Consider the following 21,713-nt stretch of genomic DNA (forward strand, 5'->3'; position numbering starts at 1 on the left):
CTCTCTCTCTCTCTCTCTCTCTCTCTCTCTCTCTCTCTCTCTCTCTCTCTCTCTCTCTCTCTCTCTCTCTCTCTCTCTCCTTCTCTCTCTCTCTCTCTCTCTCTCTCTCTCTCTCCCCCTCTCTCTCTCTCTCTCTCTCTCTCTCTCTCTCGCACTCTCTCTTTCTCACTGTGTATGTATATAATGTATTCTCGACATTGCTCATCCTACACAAAACAGGTGCTGTCTAACCTAAAAGGGTTCTTCAGCTGTCCCCATAGGAGAACCATTGGAAGATCCCTTTTGATTCCAGGTAAAACCCTTCTGGTTCCAGGTAGAATCATTTTGGGTTCCATGTAAAACCCTTTCCACAAAGGGTTATACATGGAACCAAAAAAGGGTTCTACCTGGAACCAAAAAAGGGTTCTCCTATGGGGACAGCTGAAGAACCCTCTTTAATATATCTACTACTGAACATACCATCCATGCTGAGCCCACTGTCCTGCTGATCTCTGAGAGGTTGAGAGGGAACAAATAGTTCTTGGTAACACCTCAGGAAACACCAAACAAATACAAAACATCAAACTGCTTTCTCTTTGAATATCTCAGAAAATATCTATTTATCAACTGTAAGAAGTTATCCGTCACTTTTCCTCCTTTAAAGGGAGGTTAATTTATGTGTTTGCGGCATTATTCAAAGACTAGGAGGATTAATTAGCGGTGTAGAGTTGATAGTTCGCTGTGTATTTTTTTCTGTCAAAGACGGCCATCTGCACTGCTTCTGTGATTAATGAGCAGGTGGGACAGGATGCTAGGCTTTAATCATCATGGGCATCCAGGCAGAGACCTGACAGAGAACAGAGACGAGCCCAAACACACCCACCTATCAGAGATGTGGAGGAGGTTCTTCCTGAATGAAACTAAATATCAGATATCTCTCTTTATACACAAAGTCAATGTGGGAGAGACATGAGCAAACGTTTAACTTTCTATAAGAAATTAGATTTGAATGAATTTGAACGTGTGCACCATGCAGAGACCAAACACACCTATCAGATATGAGTAGTTTAGTTTCTCCACCTATCAGAGATGAGTAGTTTAGTTTCTCCACCTATCAGAGATGAGTAGTTTAGTTTCTCCACCTATCAGAGGTATGAGTAGTTTAGTGTCTCCACCTATCAGATATGAGTAGTTTAGTTTCTCCACCTATCAGAGATGAGTAGTTTAGATTCTCCACCTATCAGAGATGAGTAGTTTAGTTTCTCCACCTATCAGAGATGAGTAGTTTAGTTTCTCCACCTATCAGAGATGAGTAGTTTAGTTTCTCCACCTATCAGAGATGAGGAGTAGTTTAGTTTCTCCACCTATCAGAGATGAGTAGTTTAGTTTCTCCACCTATCAGAGATGAGGTGTAGTTTAGTTTCTCCACCAATCAGAGATGAGTAGTTTAGTTTCTCCACCTATCAGAGATGAAGCCCACCAATCAGAGATGAGTAGTTTAGTTTCTCCACCTATCAGAGATGAGGAGTAGTTTAGTTTCTCCACCTATCAGAGATGAGTAGTTTAGTTTCTCCACCTATCAGAGATGAGTAGTTTAGTTTCTCCACCTATCAGAGATGAGTAGTTTAGTTTCTCCACCTATCAGAGATGAGTAGTTTAGTTTCTCCACCTATCAGAGATGAGTAGTTTAGTTTCTCCACCTATCAGAGATGAGTAGTTTAGTTTCTCCACCTATCAGAGATGAGTAGTTTAGTTTCTCCACCTATCAGAGATGTGGAGTAGTTTAGTTTCTCCATCTATCAGAGATGAGGAGTAGTTTAGTTTCTCCCACAGTGGAAACTCAATATCAGTGAGAGAGATTCCAATACATGCTGCTTGTCTATGTTTGAGAAAGCCGGTAGTTATTGTACATCTATCATACGTCTGATCCATCTCATCTCTACACTCTTATCTATCCCCTGGTTAGTATGTTTACTGTTTAACTAGACACTATGGTCCTGTATAAATACCCCTGGTGTTTACTGTTTAACTAGACACTATGGTCCTGTATAAATACCCCTGGTGTTTACTGTTTAACTATACACTATGGTCCTGTATAAATACCCCTGGTGTTTACTGTTTAACTATACACTGTGGTCCTGTATAAATACCCCTGGTGTTTACTGTTTAACTAGACACTATGGTCCTGTATAAATACCCCTGGTGTTTACTGTTTAACTAGACACTATGGTCCTGTATAAATACCCCTGGTGTTTACTGTTTAACTAGACACTATGGTCCTGTATAAATACCCCCTGGTGTTTACTGTTTAACTAGACACTATGGTCCTGTATAAATACCCTGGTGTTTACTGTTTAACTAGACACTATGGTCCTGTATAAATACCCCTGGAGATGTTTACTGTTTAACTATACACTATGGTCCTGTATAAATACCCTGGTGTTTACTGTTTAACTATACACTATGGTCCTGTATAAATACCCCTGGTGTTTACTGTTTAACTATACACTATGGTCCTGTATAAATACCCTGGTGTTTACTGTTTAACTAGACACTATGGTCCTGTATAAATACCCCCTGGTGTTTACTGTTTAACTAGACACTATGGTCCGTATAAATACCCCTGGTGTTTACTGTTTAACTATACACTGTGGTCCTGTATAAATACCCCCTGGTGTTTACTGTTTAACTATACACTATGGTCCTGTATAAATAGCCCTGGTGTTTACTGTTTAACTAGACACTGTGGTCCTGTATAAATACCCCTGGTGTTTACTGTTTAACTAGACACTATGGTCCTGTATAAATACCCCTGGTGTTTACTGTTTAACTAGACACTATGGTCCTGTATAAATACCCCAGGTGTTTACTGTTTAACTAGACACTATGGTCCTGTATAAATACCCTGGTGTTTACCGTTTAACTAGACACTATGGTCCTGTATAAATACCCCTGGTGTTTACTGTTTAACTATACACTATGGTCCTGTATAAATACCCCTGGTGTTTACTGTTTAACTAGACACTATGGTCCTGTATAAATACCCCTGGTGTTTACTGTTTAACTATACACTATGGTCCTGTATAAATACCCCTGGTGTTTACTGTTTAACTAGACACTATGGTCCTGTATAAATACCCTGGTGTTTACTGTTTAACTAGACACTATGGTCCTGTATAAATACCCCTGGTGTTTACTGTTTAACTATAAACTATGGTCCTGTATAAATACCCCTGGTGTTTACTGTTTAACTAGACACTATGGTCCTGTATAAATACCCCTGGTGTTTACTGTTTAACTAGACACTATGGTCCTGTATAAATACCCCTGGTGTTTACTGTTTAACTCTACACTATGGTCCTGTAAAAATACCCCTGGTGTTTACTGTTTAACTATACACTATGGTCCTGTATAAATACCCCTGGTGTTTACTGTTTAACTAGACACTATGGTCCTGTATAAATACCCCTGGTGTTTACTGTTTAACTAGACACTATGGTCCTGTATAAATACCCCTAGTGTTTACTGTTTAACTATACACTATGGTCCTGTATAAATACCCCTGGTGTTTACTGTTTAACTAGACACTATGGTCCTGTATAAATACCCCTGGTGTTTACTGTTTAACTAGACACTATGGTCCTGTATAAATACCCCTGGTGTTTACTGTTTAACTAGACACTATGGTCCTGTATAAATACCCCTGGTGTTTACTGTTTAACTATACACTATGGTCCTGTATAAATACCCCTGGTGTTTACTGTTTAACTAGACACTATGGTCCTGTATAAATACCCCTGGTGTTTACTGTTTAAATATATACTATGGTTCTGTATAAATACCCCAGGTGTTTACTGTTTAACTATGTATGACGCTACAAGCTTGGCGCACCTGTATTTAGGGAGTTTCTCCAATTCTTCTCTGCAGATCCTCTCAAGCTCTGTCAGGTTGGATGGAGAGCATCGCTGCACAGCTATTTTCAGGTCTCTCCAGAGATGTTCGATCAGGTTTATGTCGGTCTCTGGCTGGGCCGCTGAAGGACATTCAGAGACTGGTCCCCAAGCCACTCGTAACACGTTGTCTTGGCTGTATTCTTAGGCTCGTTGTCCTGTTGGAAGGTGAACCTTTGCCCTAGTCTGAGGTCCTGAGTGCTCTTGAGCAGGTTTTCATAAAGGATCTTTCTGTACTTTGCGCCGTTCATCTTTCCCTCGATCCTGGGATGGTGCCAGGTTTCCTCCAGACGTGACGCTTGGCATTCAGGCCAAAGAGTTCAATCTTGGTTTCATCAGACCAGAGAATCTTGTTTCTCATGGTCTGAGAGTCTTTTGGCGCCATTTGACAAACTCCAAGCGGGCTGTCATGTGTCTTTTACTGAGGAGTGGCTTCCGTCTGGCCACTCTACCATAAAGGTCTGATTGGTGGAGTGCTGCAGAGATTGTTGTCCTTCTGGAAGGTTCTCCCATCTCCACAGAGGATCTCTGGAGCTCTGTCAGTGTGACCATTGTGTTCTTGGTCACCTCCCTGACCAAGGCCCTTCTCCCCCGATTGCTCATTTTGGCCGGGCGGCCAGCTCTACGAAGAGTCTTGGTATTTCCCAACTTCTTCCATTCAAGAATGATGGAGGCCACTGTGTTCTTGGGGACCTTCAGTGCTGCAGAAAATGTTTGGTACCCTTCCTCAGATCTGTGCCTCGACACAATCCTGTCTAGGAACTCGACGGACAATTCCTTCAACCTTATGGCTTGGTTTCTGCTCTGACATGCACTGTCAACTGTGGGACCATATATAGACAGGTGTGTGCCTTTCCAAATCATGTCCAATCAATAGAATGTACCACAGGTGGACTCCAAACAAGTTGTAGAAACATCTCAAGGATGATCAATGGAAACAGGATTCACTCGAGCTCAATTTCGAGTCTCATAGCAAAGGGTCTGAATACTTATGTAAATAGTTCATTTTTAAAGAAATTTGCCAAAAAAATCTAAAAACCTGTTTTTGCTTTGTCATTATGGGGTATTATGTATAGACTGATGAGGAACAAATATTATTTAATCCGTTTTAGAATAAGGCTGTAACATAAAAATTTTTTGGAAAAGGGGAAGAAGTCTGAAAATTACTGTTTTGAAAAACATTTGTCAAGGACACGTTATTAAATGTGTCTGATGAATCCACAGCTGGAGGACAGGATATGATCTTTAAATTAACCAAGCGCTGTGCCAGTCCATTAGTAGCATGGGCAAACGAAGCGCTCAATTGATCCGGCAGTACAGGTGTTTTGTTAGTCAGTCAGGAGGCTAGCTCCATGTAATAGGTTGTTGGAGGTTGGTTTTTTAATTAGCTGTGGGATTTGCCTCTTTTTACATGTACATCTTTAAAAACCCTCTGGTTGGTGTTAGTGGGCCGCTCTGTGTCCCTATACTGGCTAGGAGCACACACACACACACACACACACACACACACACACACACACACACACACACACACACACACACACACACACACAACACACACACAGACATAAAATCCCACTAACTATTGTTGAATGTCACAGAGCTTGTTAAGGTGAAGCAGCAACTGATTCACCAATAGTGGTGCTCTCATTATCATGACATCTCCTTGTGTTAGATAGAGGGCGGTGCTCTCATTAACATGACATCTCCTTGTGTTAGATAGAGGGCGGTGCTCTCATTAACATGACATCTCCTTGTGTTAGATAGAGGGTGGTGCTCTCATTAACATGACATCTCCTTGTGTTAGATAGAGGGCGGTGCTCTCATTAACATGACATCTCCTTGTGTTAGATAGAGGGCGGTGCTCTCATTAACATGCCATCTCCTTGTGTTAGATAGAGGGTGGTGCTCTCATTAACATGCCATCTCCTTGTGTTAGATAGAGGCGGTGCTCTCATTAACATGCCATCTCCTTGTGTTAGATAGAGGGCGGTGCTCTCGTTAACATGACATCTCCCTTGTGTTAGATAGAGGGCGGTGCTCTCGTTAACATGACATCTCCTTGTGTTAGATAGAGGGCGGTGCTCTCGGTAACGTGACATCTCCTTGTGTTAGATAGAGGGCGGTGCTCTCATTAACATGACATCTCCTTGTGTTAGATAGAGAGGCGGTGCTCTCATTAACATGACATCTCCTTGTGTTGAGATAGAGGGTGGTGCTCTCTAACATGACATCTCCTTTGTGTTAGATAGAGGGCGGTGCTCTCATTAACATGACATCTCCCCTTGTGTTAGATAGAGGGTGGTGCTCTCATTAACATGACATCTCCTTGTGTTAGATAGAGGGTGGTGCTCTCGTTAACATGACATCTTTTGTGTTAGATAGAGGGTGGTGCTCTCATTAACATGAGACATCTCCTTGTGTTAGATAGAGGGTGGTGCTCTGCATTAACATGACATCCCGTGTTAGATAGAGGGTGGTGCTCTCAGCTAACATGACATCTCCTTGTGTTAGATAGAGGGTGGTGCTCTCATTAACATGACATCTCTTGTGTTAGATAGAGGGTGGTGCTCTCATTAACATGACATCTCCCTTGTGTTAGATAGAGGGTGGTGCTCTCATTAACATGACATCTCCTTGTGTTAGATAGAGGGGGTGCTCTCATTAACATGACATCTCCTTGTGTTAGATAGAGGCGGTGCTCTCATTAACATGACATCTCCTTGTGTTAGATAGAGGGTGGTGCTCTCAGTAACATGACATCTCCTTGTGTTAGATAGAGGCGTGCTCTCATTAACATGACATCTCCTTGTGTTAGTAGAGGGCGGTGCTCTCATTAACATGACATCTCCTTGTGTTAGATAGAGGGCGGTGCTCTCATTAACATGACATCTCCTTGTGTTAGATAGAGGCGGTGCTCTCATTAACATGACATCTCCTTGTGTTAGGTAGAGGGCGGTGCTCTCATTAACATGACATCTCTTTGTGTTAGATAGAGGGTGGTGCTCTCATTAACATGACATCTCCTTGTGTTAGATAGAGGGCGGTGCTCTCATTAACATGACATCTCCTTGTGTTAGATAGAGGGTGGTGCTCTCATTAACATGACATCTCCTTGTGTTAGATAGAGGGCGGTGCTCTCATTAACATGACATCTCCTTGTGTTAGATAGAGGGCGGTGCTCTATTAACATGACATCTCTTTGTGTTAGATAGAGGGCGGTGCTCTCATTAACATGACATCTCCTTGTGTTAGATAGAGGGTGGTGCTCTCATTAACATGACATCTCCTTGTGTTAGGTAGAGGGCGGTGCTCTCATTAACATGACATCTCCTTGTGTTAGATAGAGGGCGGTGCTCTCGTTAACATGACATCTCCTTGTGTTAGATAGAGGGCGGTGCTCTCATTAACATGACATCTCCTTGTGTTAGATAGAGGGCGGTGCTCTCATTAACATGACATCTCCTTGTGTTAGATAGAGGGCGGTGCTCTCATTAACATGACATCTCCTTGTGTTAGATAGAGGGCGGTGCTCTCATTAACATGACATATCCTTGTGTTAGATAGAGGGCGGTGCTCTCATTAACATGCCATCTCCTTGTGTTAGATAGAGGGTGGTGCTCTCATAAACATGACATCTCCTTGTGTTAGATAGAGGGTGGTGCTCTCATTAACATGACATCTCCTTGTGTTAGATAGAGGGCGGTGCTCTCATTAACATGACATCTCCTTGTGTTAGATAGAGGGTGGTGCTCTCATTAACATGACATCTCCTTGTGTTAGATAGAGGGCGGTGCTCTCATTAACATGACATGTCCTTGTGTTAGATAGAGGGTGGTGCTCTCATTAACATGACATCTCCTTGTGTTAGATAGAGGGCGGTGCTCTCATTAACATGACATCTCCTTGTGTTAGATAGAGGGCGGTGCTCTCATTAACATGACATCTCCTTGTGTTAGATAGAGGGTGGTGCTCTCATTAACATGACATCTCCTTGTGTTAGATAGAGGGCGGTGCACCCCCTAACATGACACCTCATTGTGTTAGATAGAGGGTGGTGCTCTCATTAACATGACATCTCCTTGTGTTAGATAGAGGGTGGTGCTCTCATTAACATGACATCTCCTTGTGTTAGATAGAGGGTGGTGCTCTCAGTAACATGACATCTCCTTGTGTTAGATAGAGGGCGGTGCTCTCATTAACATGACATCTCCTTGTGTTAGGTAGAGGGCGAGTGCTCTCATTAACATGACATCTCCTTGTGTTAGATAGAGGGCGGTGCTCTCATTAACATGACATATCCTTGTGATAGATAGAGGCGGTGCTCTCATTAACATGACATCTCCTTGTGTTAGGTAGAGGGCGTGTGCTCTCATAAACATGACATCTCCTTGTGTTAGATAGAGGGTGGTGCTCTCATTAACATGCCATCTCCTTGTGTTAGATAGAGGGTGGTGCTCTCATTAACATGCCATTTCCTTGTGTTAGATAGAGGCGGTGCTCTCATTAACATGACATCTCCTTGTGTTAGATAGAGTGCGGTGCTCTCGTTAACATGACATGTCCTTGTGTTAGATAGAGGGCGGTGCTCTCATTAACATGACATCTCCTTGTGTTAGATAGAGGGTCCAAACACACCCGTGTTAGATAGAGGGGGTGCTCTCATTAACATGCCATCTCCTTGTGTTAGATAGAGGGCGGTGCTCTCATTAACATGACATATCCTTGTGTTAGATAGAGGGCGGTGCTCTCATTAACATGCCATCTCCTTGTGTTAGATAGAGGGTGGTGCTCTCATAAACATGACATCTCCTTGTGTTAGATAGAGGGTGGTGCTCTCATTAACATGACATCTCTTTGTGTTAGATAGAGGGTGGTGCTCTCATTAACATGCCATCTCCTTGTGTTAGATAGAGGGGGTGCTCTCATTAACATGACATCTCCTTTGTGTTAGATAGAGGGCGGTGCTCTCATTAACATGACATGTCTTTGTGTTAGATAGAGGGCGGTGCTCTCATTAACATGACATCTCCTTGTGTTAGATAGAGGGTGGTGCTCTCATTAACATGACATCTCCTTGTGTTAGATAGAGGGGGGTGCTCTCATTAACATGACATCTCCTTGTGTTAGATAGAGGGCGGTGCTCTCATTAACATGACATCTCCTTGTGTTAGATAGAGGGTGGTGCTCTCAGTAACATGACATCTCCTTGTGTTAGATAGAGGGTGGTGCTCTCATTAACATGACATCTCCTTGTGTTAGATAGAGGGCGGTGCTATCATTAACATGACATCTCCTTGTGTTAGATAGAGGGCGGTGCTCTCATTAACATGACATCTCCTTGTGTTAGATAGAGGGCGGTGCTCTCATTAACATGACATCTCCTTGTGTTAGATAGAGGGCGGTGCTCTCATTAACATGACATCTCCTTGTGTTAGATAGAGGGTGGTGCTCTCATTAACATGACATCTCCTTGTGTTAGATAGAGGGTGGTGCTCTCATTAACATGACATCTCCTTGTGTTAGATAGAGGGCGGTGCTCTCATTAACATGACATCTCCTTGTGTTAGATAGAGGCGGTGCCTCGTTAACATGACATCTCCTTGTGTTAGATAGAGGGCGGTGCTCTCATTAACATGACATCTCCTTGTGTTAGATAGAGGGTGGTGCTCTCATTAACATGACATCTCCTTGTGTTAGATAGAGGCGGTGCTCTCATTAACATGCCATCTCCTTGTGTTAGATAGAGGGCGGTGCTCTCATTAACATGACATCTCCTTGTGTTAGATAGAGGGCGGTGCTCTCAGTAACATGACATCTCCTTGTGTTAGATAGAGGGTGGTGCTCTCATAAACATGACATCTCCTTGTGTTAGATAGAGGGTGGTGCTCTCATTAACATGACATCTCTTTGTGTTAGATAGAGGGTGGCGTCTCATTAACATGCCATCTCCTTGTGTTAGATAGAGGGGGGTGCTCTCATTAACATGACATCTCCCTTGTGTTAGATAGAGGGCGGTGCTCTCATTAACATGACATGTCTTTGTGTTAGATAGAGGGGCGGTGCTCTCATTAACATGACATCTCCTTGTGTTAGATAGAGGGCGGTGCTCTCATTAACATGACATCTCCTTGTGTTGGAGATAGAGGGCGTGCTCTCATTAACATGCCATCTCCTTGTGTTAGATAGAGGTGGTGCTCTCATTAACATGACATCTCCTTGTGTTAGATAGAGGGCGGTGCTTTACTAAACATGACATCTCTTTGGTAGATAGAGGGTGGTGCTCTCATTAACATGACATCTCCTTGTGTTAGATAGAGGGTGGTGCTCTCATTAACATGACATCTCCTTGTGTTAGATAGAGGGTGGTGCTCTCATTAACATGACATCTCCTTGTGTTAGATAGAGGGCGGTGCTCTCATTAACATGACATCTCTTTGTGTTAGATAGAGGGTGGTGCTCTCATTAACATGACATCTCCTTGTGTTAGATAGAGGGGCGGTGCTCTCATTAACATGACATCTCCTTGTGTTAGATAGAGGGCGGTGCTCATTAACATGACATCTCCTTGTGTTAGATAGAGGGTGGTGCTCTCATTAACATGACATCTCCTTGTGTTAGATAGAGGGCGGTGCTCTCATTAACATGACATCTCCTTGTGTTAGATAGAGGGCGGTGCTCTCATTAACATGACATCTCCTTGTGTTAGATAGAGGGCGGTGCTCTCATTAACATGACATCTCCTTGTGTTAGATAGAGGGCGGTGCTCTCATTAACATGACATCTCCTTGTGTTAGATAGAGGGCGGTGCTCTCATTAACATGACATCTCCTTGTGTTAGATAGAGGGCGGTGCTCTCATTAACATGACATCTCCTTGTGTTAGATAGAGGGCGGTGCTCTCATTAACATGACATCTCTTTGTGTTAGATAGAGGGCGGTGCTCTCATTAACATGACATCTCCTTGTGTTAGATAGAGGGCGGTGCTCTCATTAACATGACATCTCCTTGTGTTAGATAGAGGGCGGTGCTCTGATAACATGACATCTCCTTGTGTTAGATAGAGGCGGTGCTCTCATTAACATGACATCTCCTTGTGTTAGATAGAGGGTGGTGCTCTCATTAACATGACATCTCCTTGTGTTAGATAGAGTGGCGGTGCTCTCATTAACATGACATCTCCTTGTGTTAGATAGAGGGTACGGTGCTCATTAACATGACATCTCTTTGTGTTAGATAGAGGGCGGTGCTCTCATTAACATGCCATCTCCTTGTGTTAGATAGAGGTGGTGCTCTCATTAACATGACATCTCCTTGTGTTAGATAGAGGGCGGTGCTCTCATTAACATGACATCTCTTTGTGTTAGATAGAGGGCGGTGCTCTCATTAACATGACATCTCCTTGTGTTAGATAGAGGGTGGTGCTCTCAGTAACGTGCCATCTCTTTGTGTTAGATAGAGGGTGGTGCTCTCATTAATGGCAGGAGGGCCTGCAGCTATACACTGAGCTCTGCTACGGTACTCTACACTCTATTTCCCACTGACACACACACACACATGTATGCACGCAAAAAAAAAAAAAAAAAAAAAAAAAAAAAAAAAACACACAACACACACACACACACACACACACACACACACACACACACACACACACACTTGACCTGAGAGATGTCCACTGTGGCCTAATTAAAAGTCAGGTAGTTGCAGGAACCGGAAGGGGATGTTATTAACCACACTCAGACGGTAAGCTGAAAGTGGTTATATAATCTTAGAAAAAAGGGTTCCAAAAGGATTCTTCGGCTGTCCCCACAGAATAACCCTTTTTGGTTCCAGGTAGAACCCATTTTGGTTCCAGGTAGAACCCTCTGTGTAAAGGGTTCTATATGGAACTCAAAATGGTTCTACCTGGAATCAAAGGGGTTCTACTGAGAACCAAAAAGGGTTCTTCAAAGGGTTCTCCTATGGTGAAAGCCGAATAACTCTTTTAGGTTCTAGATAGCACTTAGTATACGACCTTGCCTCAGTGTTGACTATGTTAAAGTAAAGGTCAAATAAATAAAACAGATAAGTGAGGTCACCGACCAAATCCTGCGAGAGTCACAAAATAAGAGGGGTGTGGTGGTGTTCTACAGAGGTGAGTTCTACAGAGGAGTGTGGAGGAGTTATACAGAGGAGTTCTACAGAGGAGTTCTACAGAGGAGTTCTACAGAGGAGTGTGGAGGAGTTATACAGAGGAGTTCTACAGAGGAGTGTGGAGGAGTTATACAGAGGAGTTCTACAGAGGAGTGTGGAGGAGTTCTACAGAGGAGTTCTACAGAGGAGTTCTACAGAGGAGTGTGGAGGAGTTCTACAGAGGAGTGTAGAGGAGTTCTACAGAGGAGTTCTACAGAAGGTGTTGAGGAGTTCTACAGCTAAGTTATAATTCATTAATATTATTAATATGCCATTTAGCAGACGTATGGGTGGTCCTGGGGATCGAACCCACTACCCTGGCGTTACAAGAGCCATGCTCTACCAATTGAGCTACAGAGGACCACATCATCCGACTCAATGGACGAGATCTCCAACAAGGAACTGGCAAAGGAGGAAGTAATCTGGGAAGATACAGTATCAGTATCGTTGTTATACAGAGGGGTGTTGAGTAGTTTTATATAGGAGTTCTACAGAGGAGTGTGGATGAGTTCTACAGAGGAGTTATACAGAGGAGTCTCAGAGGCTATAGAGGAGCTAGAGAGGAGATGACTACATGGAGTGAGAGGGCTATAGGAGGAGTTCAGAGAGGAGATGACTACATGGAGTGGAGGGCTATGGAGGAGTTCTAGAGAGGATGACTACAAAGAGGGCTATGGAGGAGAGAGAGGGATGACTACAGGAGGAGAGGGCTATGGAGGAGTCAGAGAGGGATGACTACATGGAGGAGAGGGCTATGGAGGAGAGAGAGGGATGACTACATGGAGGAGAGGGCTATGGAGGAGAGAGAGGGATACTACATGAGGAAGAGGGCTATGGAGGAGCAGAGGAGATGACTACAGAGGAGAGGGCTATGGAGGAGAGAGGGAGATCTACAGAGGAGAGGGCTAGGAGGAGAGAGAGGATGACTACTGGAGGAGAGGGCTATGGAGGAGTCTAGAGGGATGACTACTGGAGGAGAGGGCTGTGGATATAGGAGAGAGAGTGGATGACACATGGAGGAGAGGCTATGGAGGAGAGAGAGGGATGACTACATGAGTGGAGGGCTATGGAGGAGAGAGAGGGATGACTACATGGAGGAGAGGCTATGGAGGAGAGAGAGGGATGACTACATGGAGGAGAGGGGTATGGAGGAGAGAGAGGGATGACTACATGGAGGGAGGGACATGGAGGAGAGAGAGGATGACTACATGGAGGGAGGGGCTATGGAGGAGAGAGAGGATGACTACATGGAGTGGAGAGAGAGAGGCTATGGAGGAGAGAGAGGGATGACTACATGGAGTAGAGGGCTATGGAGGAGAGAGAGGGATGACTACATGGAGTGGAGGGCTGATGGAGGAGAGAGAGAGGGATGACTACATGGAGGAGAGGGCTAAAGTGGAGGAGAGAGAGGGATGACTACATGGAGGAGAGGGGCTTATGGAGGAGAGGAGAGGATGACTACATGGAGGAGAGGGCTATGGAGGAGAGAGAGGGATGACTGCACATGGAGGAGAGGGCCATGGAGGAGAGAGAGGGATGACCACATGGAGGAGAGGGCTATGGAGGAGAGAGAGGGATGACTACATGGAGTGAGGGCTATGGAGGAGAGAGAGAGGGATGACTACATGGAGTGAGAGAGGGCCATGGAGGAGAGAGAGGATGACTACATGGAGGAGAGGCTATGGAGGAGAGAGAGGGATGACTACATGGAGGAGGGCTGATGGAGGAGAGAGAGGGATGCACTACATGGAGGAGAGGGCTATGGGAGGAGAGAGAGGATGACTACATGGAGGTGAGAGGCTATGGAGGAGAGAGAGGATGACTACATGGAGGAGAGGAGGCTATGGAGGAGAGAGAGGGATGACTACATGGAGTGGAGGGGCTATGGAGGAGAGAGAGAGAGGGATGACTACATGGAGTGGAGGGCTATGGAGGAGAGAGAGGGATGACCACATGGAGTGAGAGGGCTATGGAGGAGAGAGAGGGAATGACTGTCATGGAGGAGAGGGCTATGGAGGAGAGAGAGGGATGACTACATGGAGGAGAGGATGGAGGAGGAGGAATGACTACATGGAGTGGAGGGCTATGGAGGAGAGAGAGGGATGACTACATGGAGGGAGGGCTATGGAGGAGAGAGAGGGATGACAACATGGAGGAGAGGGCTATGGAGGAGAGAGAGGATGACTACATGGAGAGAGGGAGAGGTGCTATGAGAGTGAGGAGAGAGAGGGATGACTACATGGAGTGGGAGGGCTATGGAGGAGAGAGAGGGATGACTACATGGAGGAGGGCTATGGAGGAGAGAGGGATGACTACATGGAGGAGAGAGGGCTATGGAGGAGAGAGAGAGGGATGACTACATGGAGGAGAGGCTATGGAGGAGAGAGGATGACTACATAGAGGAGAGGGCTATGGAGGAGAGAGAGGGATGACTACAATGGAGTGGAGGGCTATGGAGGAGAGAGAGGATGACTACATGGAGGAGAGGGCTATGGAGGAGAGAGGATGACTACCTTGGAGGAGAGGGCTATGGAGGAGAGAGAGGGATGACTACATGGAGTGAGAGGGCTATGGAGGAGAGAGAGGATGACTACATGGAGGAGAGAGGGCTATGGAGGAGAGAGAGAGGGACATGACTACATGGAGTGGAGAGGGCTATGGAGGAGAGAGAGGGATGACTACATGGAGGAGAGGCTATGGAGGCAGAGAGGGAGAGAGGGATGGACTACAGTGGAGGAGAGGGCTGTGGAGGAGAGAGAGAGGGATGACTACATGGAGTGGAGGGCTATGGAGAGAGAGAGGGATGACTACATGGAGGAGAGAGGCTATGGAGGAGAGAGAGGAGACTACATGGAGGAGAGGGCTGGGTGGAGGAGAGAAGAGAGGGAGTGACTACATGGAGGAGAGGGGCTAGGAGGAGAGAGGGATGACTAGCATCGGAGGAGAGGGCCATGGAGGGAGAGAGGGATGACTACTTCCCGATGGAGGAGAGAGGGAGTGGAGGAGAGAGGGATGACTACATGGAGGAGAGGGCTATGGAGGAGAGAGAGGGATGACTGACATGGGAGGAGAGGGCTATGGAGGAGAGAGAGGGATGACTACAGCATGGAGGAGAGGGCATGGAGGAGAGAGAGGGATGAAGCTACATGGAGGGAGGGCGTATGGAGGAGAGAGAGGGATGACTACATGGAGGAGTGGAGGGCTATGGAGGAGAGAGAGGGATGGACTACATGGAGGAGAGGGCTATGGAGGAGAGAGAGGGATGACTACATGGAGTGAGAGGGCTATGGAGGAGAGAGAGGGATGACTACATGGAGTGAGAGAGGGCTATGGAGGGAGAGAGAGGATGACTACATGGAGTAGAGGGCTATGGAGGAGAGAGAGGGATGACTACATGGAGGAGAGGGGCTATGGAGGAGAGAGAGGGATGACTTCATGGAGGTGAGAGGGCCGTGGAGGAGAGAGAGGGATGCAACTACATGGAGTGTGGAGGGCTATGGAGGAGAGAGAGGGATGACTACATGGAGTGGAGGCTATGGAGGAGAGAGAGAGGGATGACTACATGGAGTGGAGGGCTATGGAGGAGAGAGAGAGGATGACTACATGGTGGAGAGGGCTATGGAGGAGAGAGAGGGATGAACTACATGGAGGAGTAGAGGGCTATGGAGGAGAGAGAGGGATGACTAACATGGAGGAGAGGGCTGATGGAGGAGAGAGAGGGATGACTACATGGAGGAGGGCTATGGAGGAGAGAGAGGGAGACTACATGGGAGGAGAGGGCTATGGAGGAGAGAGAGGGATGACTACATGGAGTGGAGAGGGCTATGGAGGAGAGAGAGGGATGACTACATGGAGGTGAGAGGGCTATGGAGGAGAGAGAGGGATGACTACATGGAGGGAGGGGCTAGGAGGAGAGAGAGGGATGACTACATGGAGATGGAGGGCTACATGGAGGAGAGAGGGATGACTAGATGGAGGGAGGCTATGGAGGAGAGAGGGAAGGGATGACTACATGGAGTGGAGGGCTATGGAGAGAGAGAGGGATGACTACATGGAGGAGAGGGGGAGGAGAGAGAGGGATGACTACATGGAGGAGAGGAGGCCGATGGAGGAGAGAGAGGGATGACTACATGGAGTGGAGGCTATGGAGGAGAGAGAGGGATGACTACATGGAGTGGAGGGCTATGGAGGAGAGGAGAGGGATGACTAACATGGAGGAGGGGAGGGCTGGATGGAGGAGAGAGAGGATGACTACATGGAGTGGAGGGCTATGGAGGAGAGAGAGAGGGATGACTACATGGAGGAGAGGGCTAGTGGAGGAGAGAGAGGGATGACTACATGGAGGGAGAGGGCTATTGGAGGAGAGAGAGGGATGACTACATGGAGGAGAGGGCTATGGAGGAGAGAGAGGGATGACTACATGGAGAGAGAGGGCCCATGTGGAGGAGAGAGAGGGATGACTTACATGGAGGGGAGGGCCATGGAGGAGAGAGAGGGATGACTACATGGAGTGAGAGGGCTATGGAGGAGAGAGAGAGGGATGACTACATGGAGGAGAGGGCTATGGAGGAGAGAGAGGGATGACCATGCATTGGAGGAGAGGGCTATGGAGGAGAGAGAGGTGATGACTTTACATGGAGTGGAGGGCTATGGAGGAGAGAGAGGGATGACTACATGGAGGGGTAGAGGGCTATGGAGATGAGAGAGAGGGATGACTACATGGGAGGAGAGGGCTATGGAGGAGAGGGAGAGGGATGACAGCATGGAGGAGAGGGCTATGGAGGAGAGAGAGGGATGACTACATAGGAGAGGGGCATATGGAGGAGAGAGAGGGATGACACATGGAGGAGAGGGCTATGGAGGAGAGAGAGGATGACTACATGGAGGGGAGGGCCATGGAGGAGAGAGAGAGGGATGACTACATGGAGGAGAGGCTATGGAGGAGAGAGAGGGATGACTACATGGAGTGGAGGGCTATGGAGGAGAGAGGGATGACTACATGGAGGAGAGGGTATGGAGGAGAGAGGGATGACTACATGGAGGAGAGGGCTATGAGAGGGAGAGAGAGGGAGTGACTACATGGAGGAGAGGGCTGATGGAGGAGAGAGAGGGATGACTACATGGAGGAGAGGGCTATGGAGGAGAGAGAGGGATGACTACATGCGAGGTGAGGGCTATGGAGGTGAGAGAGAGGGATGACTACATGGAGGAGAGGGCTATGGAGGAGAGAGAGGGATGACTACATGGAGTGGAGGGCTAGTGGAGGAGAGAGGGATGACTACATGGAGGTGGAGGGCTATGGAGGAGAGAGAGGGATGACTACATGGAGGAGGGGCTATGGAGGAGAAAGGAGAGGGATGACAGCATGGAGGGAGGCTATGGAGGAGAGAGAGGGATGACTACATGGAGTGGAGGGCTATGAGAGAGAGAGAGGGATGACCTACATGGAGTGGAGAGGGCTATGGAGGAGAGAGAGGGATGACTACATGGAGGAGAGAGAGGCTATGGAGGAGAGAGAGGGATGACTACATGGAGGTGGAGGGCTGGGTGGAGGAGAGAGGGATGACTTTTGAGCATGGAGGAGTGAGGGCTATGGAGGAGAGAGAGGGATGACTACATGGAGGAGGGGCTATGGAGGAGAGAGAGGGATGACTACATGGAGTGGAGGGCTGTGGAGGAGAGAGAGGGATGACTACATGGAGTGAGAGGGCTATGGAGTGGAGAGAGAGGGAGTGACTACATGGGAGGAGAGGGCTATGGAGGAGAGAGAGGGATGACTACATGGAGGGAGAGGGCTATGGAGGAGAGAGAGAGGATGACTACATGGAGGAGAGGGCTTATGGAGGAGAGAGAGGGATGACTACATGGAGGAGAGGGCTATGGAGGAGAGAGAGGGATGACTACACGCGAGTGAGAGGGCTAGTGGAGGAGAGAGAGGGATGACTACATGGAGGGGAGGGCTATGGAGGAGAGAGAGGGATGACTACATGGAGTGGAGGGCTATGGAGGGAGGAGAGAGAGGATGACTACATGGAGTGGAGGGCTGTGGAGGTGAGAGAGGGATGACACATGGAGGAGAGGAGGGCTATGAGGAGAGAGAGGGATGACTACATGGAGGAGAGGGCTATGGAGGAGAGAGAGGGATGACTACATGGAGGGAGGGCTATGGAGGAGAGAGAGGGATGACTACATGGAGGAGAGGGCTATGGAGGAGAGAGAGGGATGACTACATGGAGGAGGGGAGAGGCTATGGAGGAGAGAGAGGGATGACTACATGGAGTGAGAGGGCTATGGAGGAGAGAGAGGGATGACTACATGGAGGAGAGGGCTATGGAGGAGAGAGAGGGATGACTACATGGAGGAGAGGGCTATGGAGGAGAGAGAGGGATGACTACATGGAGTGAGAGGGCTATGGAGGAGAGAAGGAGGGATGACTACATGGAGTTAGGAGGGCTATGGAGGAGAGAGAGGGATGACTACATGGAGTGGGCTGGGGAGGGCTATGGAGGAGAGAGAGGGATGACACATGGAGGAGAGAGGGCTATGGAGGAGAGAGAGGGATGACTACATGGAGTGAGAGGGCTATGGAGGAGAGAGAGGGTGACTACATGGAGGGGAGGGCTATGGAGGAGAGAGAGGGATGACTACATGGAGTGGAGGGCTATGGAGGAGAGGGATGACTACATGGAGTGGAGGGCTATGGAGAGAGAGAGGGATGACTACATGGAGGGGAGGGCTATGGAGGAGAGAGAGGATGACTACATGGAGTGGAGAGGCTATGGAGGAGAGAGAGGGATGACTACATGGAGGAGAGGGCTATGGAGGAGAGAGAGGGATGACTACATGGAGAGGGCTATAGGAGGAGAGAGAGGGATGACTACATGGAGGAGAGGGCTATGGAGGAGGAGAGAGGGATGACTACATGGAGGGGAGGGCTATGGAGGAGAGAGAGGGATGACCACATGGAGGAGCAGAGAGAGGGACTATGGAGGAGAGAGAGGGATGACTACATGGAGTGGAGGGCTATGGAGGAGAGAGAGGGATGACTACATGGAGGAGGGCTATGGAGGAGGAGAGAGGGATGACTACATGGAGGAGGGCTATGGAGGAGAGAGAGGGATGACTACATGGAGTGGAGGGCTATAGGAGAGAGAGAGGGATGACTACATGGAGTGGAGAGGGCTATGGAGGAGAGAGAGGGATGACTACATGGAGTGAGGGCTATGGAGGAGAGAGAGGAGATGACTACATGGAGTAGAGGGCTATGGAGGAGAGAGAGGATGACTACATGGAGTGGAGGGCTGTGGAGGAGAGAGAGGGATGACTACATGGAGTGGAGAGGGCTATGGAGGAGAGAGAGGGATGACTACATGGAGGAGAGGGCTGTGGAGGAGAGAGAGGGATGACTACATGGAGTGGAGGGCTATGGAGGAGAGAGAGGGATGACTACATGGAGGAGAGGGCTATGGAGGAGAGAGAGGGATGACTACATGGAGGGAGGGCTATGGAGGAGAGAGAGGGATGACTACATGGAGGAGAGGGCTATGGAGGAGAGAGAGGGATGACTACATGGAGTGGAGGGCTATGGAGGAGAGAGAGAGGGATTACATTTACATTTTTTACATTTTAGTCATTTAGAGAGCTCTTATCCAGAAGCGACTTACAGGAGCAATTAGGGTTAAGTACCAACAATTAAACAAAATCATCTACAAACAATGAATGCGAACACTTCAAGGCATAGAGTAAAAGCACACCCTAAAAAATGTCATCAATACTTCACTTATTCTGCAACTACTGTATGTACAGACAATCACACTTTGTTACGAGGTTTGTACTGTGCTTCTAAATAGGAGATTAATGATGATGACCATGTATTTTCAGTCACAAGCCTGGGGATATTTACCAATGGAAACATGAGTGGCAACAATGTCTGAAGGGAGCAGGTAAGATGATCTTCCTTCCTTCAAATAATAATCTCTTAGTGATAAAGATACTTTAGTCTTATTATCTCTTAAAACACATGCAAACAGGCCAAAACAATATTCCTCATTAAACCCCTCACATTTGCAAACAAAATTTCAAAAAATGATTTATAAAAACTTTCCCTGCCTAATAATTACATTGTCCCAGATTTATCTTCTGAAAAATAAACAAGCACTGGTTATGTAAAAATAAATAATATAATACTCCAAACTCGCTACTGCAACACTAGCAGTCACAAAAACACAAGTCACATTCCTGTGTGCAATATGCATGAGCATGTGTCTCTGCCTGCACGCATGTCTGTATTAGTGTACGTGTGTTAAAGTTTTAAAAACGCAATAGATTATGGCGAATAGTCATACAGCATGAATGTCAGCAGCATAGGACAACGACTCCACAGAGAGCAGAAACATGTGAGGCGAGGCTGCTCGGAGGTATAAGAGGTAGGAGGCGCCAATGATCCCCGTGTCCGTCAATCTGTCTGTCCGACAGTGTTCCTGCTCAGAGTTCACTGTTCTTCTCCATCCACTCCCCTGTGTGTCAGTGTGCTGTCCAGGGCCTTCTCAGGCCTCCTCTGCCTCTGGGAAGTTGAGGATCTTGCGGTGGGCTTGCCTCTGGTACGCTACTGTTTGAAGTACACCTTAAACGCTCCCTTGACGGCAAACGCGATCCCACCCGGGATGGTCCTCTGCAGGTTGGAGTTGACGCTGCTGAACATGAGTTTGCCAACGATGGTGGCGATGGTGGGAAAGACCAGGGCGCCACACAGGATCCTGGTGGCTGACACGTGGTCCGGGCCAGGGCTGGCCTCTGCCGGGATACGAGGCACTGGACACCCAATCCCTGGAAGATGCTGTTGAGGATCTGCAGCTTGTTGGAGTACTTCCTCCAGAAGCGCAGCACGTAGTCCTCCCAGCGGATCATCTTCCCCAGGATCAGCATGACGGGGATGGTGGGCAGGCGATAAGCAGGAACAGGGGGTCTGCCCGCTCCATCACATCCAGGCCCTCCTTATGGCCCACCACCTGCATGACAGTGACGGCCCCGTGAGGGTGACAGCGGGATGACTACATGGAGTGGAGGGCTATGGAGGAGAGAGAGGGATGACTACATGGAGGAGAGGGCTATGGAGGAGAGAGAGGGATGACTACATGGAGGAGAGGGCTATGGAGGAGAGAGAGGGATGACTACATGGAGGAGAGGGCTATGGAGGAGAGAGAGGGATGACTACATGGAGTGGAGGGCTATGGAGGAGAGAGAGGGATGACTACATTTCAGTACAAATGTGTCTGGACCTGGTCTGACTTCACTGTAGATATCTGTGATTTGTAACATTACAAGACATTGTGGTCCAACAATGAGTAAAGTCATGCAAGACATTAATTGTTTCAGCCTTGCACCTTTGCAACAAGCTCTCACAGTCTCACTAAAGTGTTCAACGTTTTTCCAAGGGGGGGATGAACGTCAATTTTCGACCGTGAAGTTTCCTACCGGGTAAGGTAAGGGTGAAGGTTTGGGAAAGGGTTAAAACAGAAAAAATTAAAGCACTGCCTAGCCCTGGAATTGAACCCGTGATCCTCAGAGACGGAGCGCACACGGTTCAAGCTCTTCCTCTCTCCCCATCAA

The 21,713-nt window shown here is 47.4% G+C and overlaps 1 pseudogene; it reads right to left on the reverse strand.

Annotated features, from left to right (window-relative positions):
- Positions 1-20,650: 20,650 nt before the first annotated feature.
- LOC123481828 lies at positions 20,651-21,422 on the reverse strand (annotated as a pseudogene).
- Positions 21,423-21,713: the final 291 nt, after the last annotated feature.

The sequence above is a fragment of the Coregonus clupeaformis genome, chromosome 24 (assembly GCF_020615455.1).
Source record: "Coregonus clupeaformis isolate EN_2021a chromosome 24, ASM2061545v1, whole genome shotgun sequence".
NCBI classification, from domain to species: Eukaryota; Metazoa; Chordata; class Actinopteri; order Salmoniformes; family Salmonidae; genus Coregonus; species Coregonus clupeaformis.